This window comes from Pan paniscus, chromosome 4, assembly GCF_029289425.2.
Source record: "Pan paniscus chromosome 4, NHGRI_mPanPan1-v2.0_pri, whole genome shotgun sequence".
Lineage (NCBI taxonomy): Eukaryota > Metazoa > Chordata > Mammalia > Primates > Hominidae > Pan > Pan paniscus.
The window spans coordinates 20,809,923-20,819,392 of NC_073253.2; the positions used below are offsets into that span (position 1 = coordinate 20,809,923).

The window sequence follows — 9,470 nt, forward strand, 5'->3', positions numbered from 1 at the left end:
TTAAAATTATATGGAAAGGCAATGTCAATAGCCAAGAATAACAATAGTAGACTTTGCTGCAGGAAAAGACAAATAGATTAGTGGAAGCTTATTAGTGAAAGGGTAGTCCATGGACCCACACCATTAGTGGCTTTACCTGGGACCTTGTTAGAAATGCAAAATTTCAGGCCCCAACCCCAAATCAACTTAATCAGAACCCATGTTTAACAAGATTCCCAGGAATCTGTTTTTTTTGTTGTTGTTGTTTCTTTGTTTTAGTTATACTCTAAGTTCTAGGGTACATGTGCACAATGTACAGGTTTGTTACATAGGTATACCTGTGCCGTGTTGGTTTGCTGCACTTTTACATTAGGTATTTCTCCTAACTCTATCCCTCCCCCAGCCCTCCACCCGCCAACAGGCCCCAGTGTGTGATGTTCCCCTCCCTGTGTCCGTGTGTTCTCATTGTTCAGCTCCCGTTTATGAGTGAAAACATGCAGTGTTTGGTTTTCTGTCCTTGTGATAGTTTGCTGAGAATGATGGTTTCCAGCTTCATCCATGTCCCTGCAAAGGACATGAACTCATCCTTTTTATGGCTGTATATGTGCCACATTTTCTTTATTCAGTCTATTATTGATGGACATATGGGTTGGTTCCAAGTCTGTGATATTGTGAATAGTGCCACAGTAAACATATGTGTGCATGTGTCTCTATAGTACCATGATTTATAATCCTTTGGGTATATATGGAGTAATGGGATTACTGGGTAAAATGGTATTTCTAGTTCTAGATCCTTGAGGGATCACCACACTGACTTCCACAATGGTTGAAGTAATTTACACTCCCATCAATAGTGTAAAAGCATTCCTATTTCTCCACATCCTCTCCAGCATCTGTTGTTTCCCGACTTTTTAATGATTGCCATTCTAATTGGTGTCAGATGGTATCTCATTGTGGTTTTGATTTGCATTTTTCTGATGACCATTGATGATGAGCATTTTTTCATATGTCTGTTGGCTGCATAAATGTCTTCTTTTGAAAAGTGTCTGTTCATATCCTTTGCCCACTTTTTGATGGGGACTTTTTTTCTTGTAAATTTGTTTAAGTTCTTTGTAGATTCTGGATATTAGCCCTTTGTCAGATGAGTAGATTGCAAAAATTTTCTCCCATTCTGTAGGTTGCCTGTTCACTCTGATGATAGTTTCTTTTGCTGTGCAGAAGCTCTTTGGTTTAATTAGATCCCATTTGTCTATTTTGGCTTTTGTTCCCATTGCTTTTGTTGTTTTAGTCATGAAGTCTTTGCCCATGCCTATGTCGGGAATGGTATTGCCAGGTTTTCTTCTACAGTTTTTATGGTTTTAGGTCTTACATTTAAGTCTTTAATCCATCTTGAATCAATTTTTGGTCAGATGTAAGGAAGGGATCCAGTGTCAGCTTTCTATATATGGCTAGCCAGTTTTCCCAGCACCATTTATTAAATAGGGAATCCTTTCCCCATTGCTTGTTTTTGTGAGATTTCTCAAAGATCAGATGGTTGTAGATGTGTGGTGTTATTTCTGAGGCCTCTGTTCTATTCCATTGATCTATATCTGTTTTGGTACCAGTAGCATGCTGTTTTGGTTACTGTAGCCTTCTAGTATAGTTTGAAGTCAGGTAGCATGATGCCTCTAGCTTTGTTCTTTTTGCTAAGGATTGTCTTGACTATGTGGGCCCATTTTTGGTTCCATATGAAATTTAAAGTAGTTTTTCCCAATTCTGTGAAGAAAGTCATTGGTAGCTTGATGGGGATAGCATTGAATCTATAAATTACCTTAGGGAGTATGGCCATTTTCACGATATTGATTCTTTCTATCCATGAGCATGGAATGTTCTTCCATTTGTTTGTGTTCTCTCTTTTATTTCGTTGAGCAGTGGTTTGTAGTTCTTGAAGAAGTCCTTCACATCCCTTGTAAGTTGGATTCCTAGGTATTTTATTCTCTTAATAGTAATTGTGAATGGGATTTCACTCATGATTTGGCTCTCTGTTTGTCTGTTCTTGGTGTATAGGACTGCTTGTGATTTTTGCACATTGATTTTGTATCCTGAGACTTTGCTGAGGTTGCTTATCAGCTTAAGGAGATTTTAGGCTGAGACAATGGGGTTTTCTATGTATACAATCATGTCATCTGCAAACAGGGACAATTTGACTTCCTCTTTTCCAAATTGAATACCCTTTATTTCTTTATCTTGCCTGAATGCCCAGGCCAGAACTTCCAATACTATGTTGAATAGGAGTGATGAGAGAGGGCATCCTTGTCTTGTGCCAGTTTTCAAAGAGAATGTTTCCAGTTTTTGCCCATCCAGTATGATATTGGCTGTAGGTTTGTCATAAATAGCTCTTATTATTTTGAGATACGTTCCATCAAAACCTAGTTTATTGAGAATTTTTAGCATGAAAGGTTGTTGAATTTTGTTGAAGGCCTTTTCTGCATCTATTGAGATAATCATGTGGTTTTTGTCATTGGTTCTGTTTCTGTGATGGATTACATTTATTGATTTGCATATGTTGAACCAGCCTTGCATTCCAGGGATGAAGGTGACTTGATCATGTTGGATAAGCTTTCTGATGTGCTGCTGAATTCAGTTTGCCAGTTTTTTATTGAGGATTTTTGCATTGATGTTCATCAGGGATATTGGTCTAAAATTCTCTTTTTTTGTTGGGTCTCTGCCAGGCTTTGGTATCAGGATGATGCTGACCTCATAAAATGAATTAGGGAGGATTCCATCTTTTTCTATTGATTGGAATAGTCTCAGAAGGAATGATACAAGCTAATCCTTGTACCTCTGGTAGAATTTGGCTGTGAATCTGTCTGGTCCTGGAGTTTTTTTGGTTGGTAGCCTATTAATTATTGCCTATTTCAGAACCTGTTTGTTATTCATCTATTCAGAGATTCAGCTTCTTCCTGATTTAGTCTTGAGAGGGTGTATGTGTCCAGGAATTTATCCATTTCTTCTAGATTTTCTAGTTTATTTGCATAGAGGTGTTTATAGTATTCTCTGATGGTAGTTTATATTTCTGTGGGACCTTTATCATTTTTTATTGCATCTATTTGATTCTTCTCTCCTTTCTTCTTTATTAGTCTGGCTAGTGGTCTACCTATTTTGTTGATCTTTTAGAAAACCAGCTCCTGGATTCATTGATTTTTTTGAAGGGTTTTTTATGTCTCTATCTCCTTCAGTTCTGCTCTGATCTTAGTTATTTCTTGTCTTCTGCTAGCTGTTGAATTTATTTGCTCTTGCTTCTCTAGTTCTTTTAATTGTGATGTTAGGGTGTCAATTTTAGATCTTTCCTGCTTTCTCTTGTGGGCATTTAGTGCTATAAATTTCCCACTACACACTGTTTTAAATGTGTCCCTGAGATTCGGGTATGTTATGTCTTTGTTCTCATTGGTTTCAAAGAGCATCTGTATTCTGCCTTCATGTCATTATTTACCCGGTAATCACTCAGGAGCAGGTTGTTCAGTTTCCATGTAGATTTGTGGTTTTGAGTGAGTTTCTTAATCCTGAATTCTAATTTGATTGCACTGTGGTGTGGGAGACAGTTTGTTGTGATTTCTGTTCTTTTACATTTGCTGAGGTGTGTTTTACTTCCAATTATGGGGTCAATTTTAGAAAAAGTGCAACGTGGTGCTGAGAAGAATGTATATTCTGTTGATTTGGGGTGTAGAGTTCTGTAGATATCTATTAAGCCCACTTGGTCCAGAGCTGAGTTCAATTCCTGGATATCCTTGTTAATTTTCCATCTCGTTGATCTGTCTAATATTGACAGCAGGGTGTTAAAGTCTCCCATTATTATTGTGTGGAAGTCTGAGTCTTTTTGTAGGTCTCTAAGAACTAGTTTTATGAATCTGGGTGCTCCTGTATTGGGTGCATATATGTTTAGGATAGTCAGCTCTTCTTGTTGAATTGATCCCTTTACCATTATGTAATGGCCTTCTTTGTTTCTTTTGATCTTTGTTGGTTTAAAGTCTGTTTTATCAGAGACCAGGATTGCAACCCCTGCTTTTTCTTTGCTTTCCATTTGCTTGGTAGATCTTCCTCCATCCCTTTATTTTGAGCCTGTGTGTTTTTGCACGTGAGATGGGTCTCCTGAATACAGCACACCAATGGGTCTTGACTCTTTATCCAATTTGCCAGTCTGAGTCTTTTAATTGGGGCATTTAGCCCATTTACATTTAAGTTTAATATTGTTATGTGTGAATTTGATCCTGTCGTTATGATGCTAGCTGGTTATTTCACCCATAAATTGATGCAGTTTCTTCATAGCATTGATAGTCTTTACAGTTTGGCATGTTTTTGCAGTGGCTGGTACCAGTTGTTCCTTTCCATGTTTAGTGCTTCCTTCAGGAGGTTTTGTAAGGCAGGCCTGGTGGTGACAAAATCTCTCAGCATTTGTTTGTCTGTAAAGGATTTTATTTCTCCTGCCCTTATGAAGCTTAGTTTGGCTCAATATGAAATTCTGGGTTGAAAATTATTTTCTTTAAGCATGTTGAATTTTGGCCCCCACTCTCTTCTGGCATGTAGGGTTTCTGCAGAGAGATCTGCTGTTAGTCTCATGGGCTTCCCTTTGTGGGTAACATGACCTTTCTCTCTGGCTGTCCTTAACATTTTTTCCTTCATTTCAACCTTAGTGAATCTGACGATTGTGTGTCTTGGGGTTGCTCTTCTCGAGGAGTATCTATGTGGTGTTCTCTGTATTTCTTGAATTTGAATGTTGGCCTGTCTTGCTAGCTTGGGGAATTTCTCCTGAATAATATCCTGAAGAGTGTTTTCTAACTTGGTTCCATTCTCCCCATCACTTTCAGGTACACCAATCAAATGTAGATTTGGTCTTTTCACATAATCCCGTATTTCTTGGAGGCTTTGTTCAGTTATTTTCACTCTTTTTTCTCTAATCTTGTCTTCTCGCTTTATTTCATTAATTTGGTCTTCAATCACTGATATTCTTTCTTCCACTTAATCAAATTGGCTATTGAAGCTTGTGTATGCTTCACGAAGTTCTCGTACTGTGGTTTTCAAGACCATCAGGTCATTTAAGCTCTTCTCTACACTGGTTATTGTAGTTAGCCATTCGTCTAACCTTTTTTCAAGGTTTTTAGCTTCCTTGCGATGGGTTAGAACATGCTCCTTTAGCTCGGAGAAGTTTGTTATTACCAACCTTCTGAAGCCTACTTCTGTCAACTCCTCAAACTCATTCTCCATCCAGTTTTGTTCCTTTGCTGGTGAAGAGTTGTGTTCCTTTGGAGGAGAAGAGGCATTCTGGCTTTTGGAATTTTCAGCCTTTCTGCTCTAGTTTCTCCCCATCTTTGTGGTTTTATCAACCTTTGGTCTTTGATGTTGGTGACCTACGGATGAGGTTTTGGTGTGGATGTCCTTTTTGTTGATGTTGATGGTATTCCTTTCTGTTTGTTAGTTTTCCTTCTAACAGGCCCCTCAGCTGCTCAGCTGCAGGTCTGTTGGAGTTTGCTGGAGGTCCACTCCAGATCCTGTTCGCCTGTGTATCACCAGTGGAAGCTGCAGAACAGGAAACATTGCTGCCTGATCCTTCCTCTGGAAGCCTCGTCCCAGAGGGGCACCTGCCTATATGAGGTGTCTGTCAGCCCTGACTGGGAGATGTCTTCCAGTCAGGCTACACAGGGGTCAGGGACCCACTTGAGGAGGCAGTCTGTCCATTATTGGAGCTCGAACGCCATGCTGGGAGAACCACTGTTCTCTTCAGAGCTGTCAGGCAGGGACGTTTAAGTTTGCAGAAGCTGTCTGCTGTCTTTTGTTCATATATGCCCTGCCCCCAGAGGTGGAATCTAGAGAGGCAGTAGGCCTTGCTGAGCTGTGGTGGGCTCTACCCAGTTCGAGCTTCTGGGCCACTTTGTTTGCACTGTGAGCATAGAACCGTCTACTCAAGCCTGAACAATGGCTGACACCCTTCCCACTGCCAAGCTCCAGCATCCCAGGTCGATCTCAGACTGCTGCACTAGCAGCAAGCAAGGCTTCATGGGTGTGGGGCCCACCAAGCCAGACACAAGAGGGAATCTTGTGGTCTGTCAGTTGCAAAGACCATGGGAAGAGTGCAGTATTTGGACAGGAATGTACTATTGCTTCAGGTACAGACACTCATGGCTTCCCTTGGCTAGGAAAGGGAAATCCCACGACCCTTTGCACTTCCCGGCCTGCTTTGGCTCACCCTCCATGGACTGCACGCACTGTCCAACCAGTCCCAGTGAGATGAACCAGGTACTTAAGTTGGAAATGCAGAAATCACCCATCTTATGTGTCGATCTCGCTGGGAGCTGTAGACCGGAGCTGTTCCTATTTGGCCATCTTGGAAGCGCCTCCCCCAGCAATCTGTTTTTAACAGGATCACCCAGAAGAATGGGGAAAAGATGGTTTTAATAAATAATTTGGAGCAAATAGTAACTAAACAAGAAAAAAAGTATTTGGATTGAATAACATTGCTTGTTTTATATGGTGCAACCACACGTTACTCTCTTTGTGATAAATTTCTTTAGGAGTGATCAATTTTTAGTGAAAATATAAGGAATGTTTTAAATATGCATTTTCCAAGGTGCCCCTATTACCTGTGTTGCTGCAGTCTATGGACTATCTTATTAATAAGCTTTTCTTATGTATGTAATCTTCAGGATGTTTTTGTGTATTTCCAACATCTCTTCTTCCTGACTCAAGTCCATATGTCATGATTTAATGGTAGTACTGTCACTAGCAATCTGGGCAACTAATGTGAATATGCCCTCCATCCCATTGTGGCAGTGATAAAGCTTTGTGCAATCATTTTTCAGGTACATTTTACATACTTTGGGGAAAAAAACGTTGCTGAAGTTACTAGAAAAGAGACAGTTCTTCTGCTGACAACCCTTGAGGAAATAATTTTCTACCTCCTTAGGATTCGAAGACCAGTTCATTCTTAGTGTCTTCTGAAATAAAATTAGGTAAGAAATGTTTTTCTTCATATTTTGAGTAATTTATACTGTGCCTACTCAGTTTCCTTGAAAGCTTCTATAATTCTGTTCCTTTGGCCTCTAAGAGAATACAGTTAGCTTTCTCCTTTAGGAAGTTAGTGTGCCAGCCAGCTGTCGGCTTTATGATTTACCTGATCTCCAATGTTAGGGAAAGCACAATTTGATTTTTAACCAAGTCTTCTACACAACACTGCAGCAGGGCCACCGGCATCTCTCTTTATGTTCCTTTCTTTGAAATTCCCCATTCTATGCAAACAGTATACTTTTATTTTTAAATTCTTGTGAGATAAAACCACCACTAACTGACTTTACTTGTCTTTAGTTCAAAATCAATGAATTGAATGAAATAATTCATATTTCTGTTACCCTTTCTTATTTCCAGAAAATAAAATACCACTGCTTGTTTAACTTGTGACTTGTCTAAACATGTTGAAAGCATTGACTATAAGGCATAACACTCAGACTCTGAAAGGGAACTGTGACAAGTTCAGTCAAAAGGGAAAAGACGAATTATTTATAAAAGGCACTGCAGATAATGATGCCAGCCAGTTATTTTAAAATGCATCCACCTCACCTTTTAATGAATTAGATTTGTCAACAGCAAATGTTTTATGCACTACTTCTAATAAAAGTGGCATGCTAGGAATGCAGTGCTTTGAGGTTGGCTTCTTCAAAGCTTTAGAGTATCTTCAATTCAAAGATATTTTTTAAATAATAGATATTAAAAAGTATATTTAAATAATATTAAGGTTGTGACACAAACACCAAATGACAAAATTCAGGAGTTTCAAAGCAAAGGCTGACATGCTATCACGATTTCACATTAGAACTGTTTTTTAAATTAGGAGTATAACAGACTGATTTGGGGATTGTGTGTCAGTTTAACTTTAAATTCTTATTGTTTTTGTTGGTGTCACAACCTTAATGTCAACTTTTCAAATAGGTTTCTACATTTCCTTTGGTTCAGGGTCATTAAAAAATGCATGTGATAAATCTAAGAGGCATAAATAGGTCATACAGAAGTGGAATTCCTTGCTCCTCTGGAGGTGAGAGACAGCTAATTTATAAATGGAAAACAGTTAGCTTAGGCATTTTCAGTAAATTTTTGTTTTTCAGTATTTGATTAAGAAAAATGTAAACCCAAATAACAAGACATGACGTTGGTATAATTCTGTTCAAATTCTATTCCTCTTGTACCTCTAATCCTAATGATTTGATCTTGTTGGTGTTATCACCTCTATAGATATAAAGAACCACATGTTTCACTATTGATTTTTTTTTTCACTAAAAGCACAGGTTTAATTTCATTTTGTGAATGCTTATTTGATATAATTGAGTACAGGTAAGCCCTGCCTTGGAAACTACATCTGGTAGTCCTTTATATAAAGCATTGTTATGCAGAGTTTTTGGTAAAATCTTATTATTTTAAAGTAACACTTGTCATAGAAAGTAAAATGAAAGTAAAATTTTATGTGTTATGCATTTTTTAAAAAACCTAGTACCACAGCAGACAAAGGAGCAGCCAGGAACACCAATCTGTAAGGAAAGAGAAAGGGGAGAGAAGAAAGAATAATCCACTCACCCAGATCCCTCCCTTTTCCTTGATTCTTAATCTGTCATGATTTTACAGGGCAGGTCTGTATTGCCTATGTTAAATCTAGTTTTAATTTAGAAAAGTAAATATAATAGAATTTATACCACAGTTGTTTTTTTGATCACCTATGTTGGAAAAATAAAAGATAAAAGGATAGGCAAATTATTTATTGACCTTTTCTTGCTGACTCTTAAAGATAGCCACCAACCAAAAACACTTTCTAGCTCTCATCTTCTTCTTGATTGAAACACCTGGCTCTGGTTTTAATCAATGACTGGGTAAACATTAGTCTTTCTTTTCTAATGTACTCCATTCCTTCTATGTCTTTATTTTTCAACAATGTTGAAATAAATTTCTTACAGTTTTCATTTGTTATGAAATGTCATTTCAGTTATTATGAAATTTTATCTTCATTTGTGGTCCTAACTCTACTTTTCCTACACATTGGCTTCTCTGATATGGCATTATTATTAAATCACCACATTTTTGATAAATAATATTCTTTTAAGTCTCAGTTCTCAAAGGCGAGAAGTAATTGTGCTGCAATGTATTTAAGTTTGAATATGTGTACAGTTGTCTGTGAAGGCATTGATTAAATCCTCTGAATTTATTTAAACTATAGCAGTGTTCTTCCTTGAACAAATATTTAAAATCATTGTTATTGTTGCTATTAATACTAGTACTGACATATATTTCATTGAAATAAAATTTTTTAAACTAAAATGCCTGTTTTGAAATTCAGAGGAAGCTATTCAAATAAATGAATTGGAACTCAGTGTATACCTGCAATATAGAAAAGTTTTCTGGCATAGAAACAAAATATGCTCTTTAAATATCATAGACCAAGCCAGCTTTATGCAAATTCATTTAGAGCACTTTCAGAT

At 37.8% G+C, this 9,470-nt stretch overlaps 1 protein-coding gene across 15 annotated transcripts in view; it reads left to right on the top strand.

The window, feature by feature from the left end:
* KIAA0825 (KIAA0825 ortholog) overlaps window positions 1-9,470 on the top strand; it is a 462,297-nt gene that overhangs the window by 29,363 nt on the left and 423,464 nt on the right. For 13 of the 15 annotated variants that reach the window (XM_055112203.2, XM_063604393.1, XM_063604394.1 and 10 more), the window contains one exon: window positions 6,813-6,962. The exons of the other annotated variants lie outside the window; for them this stretch is intronic. The gene's annotated coding sequence lies outside the window, so the exon portion shown is untranslated. The remainder of the gene's footprint in view (window positions 1-6,812; window positions 6,963-9,470) is intronic. 15 annotated transcript variants of the gene reach the window in all.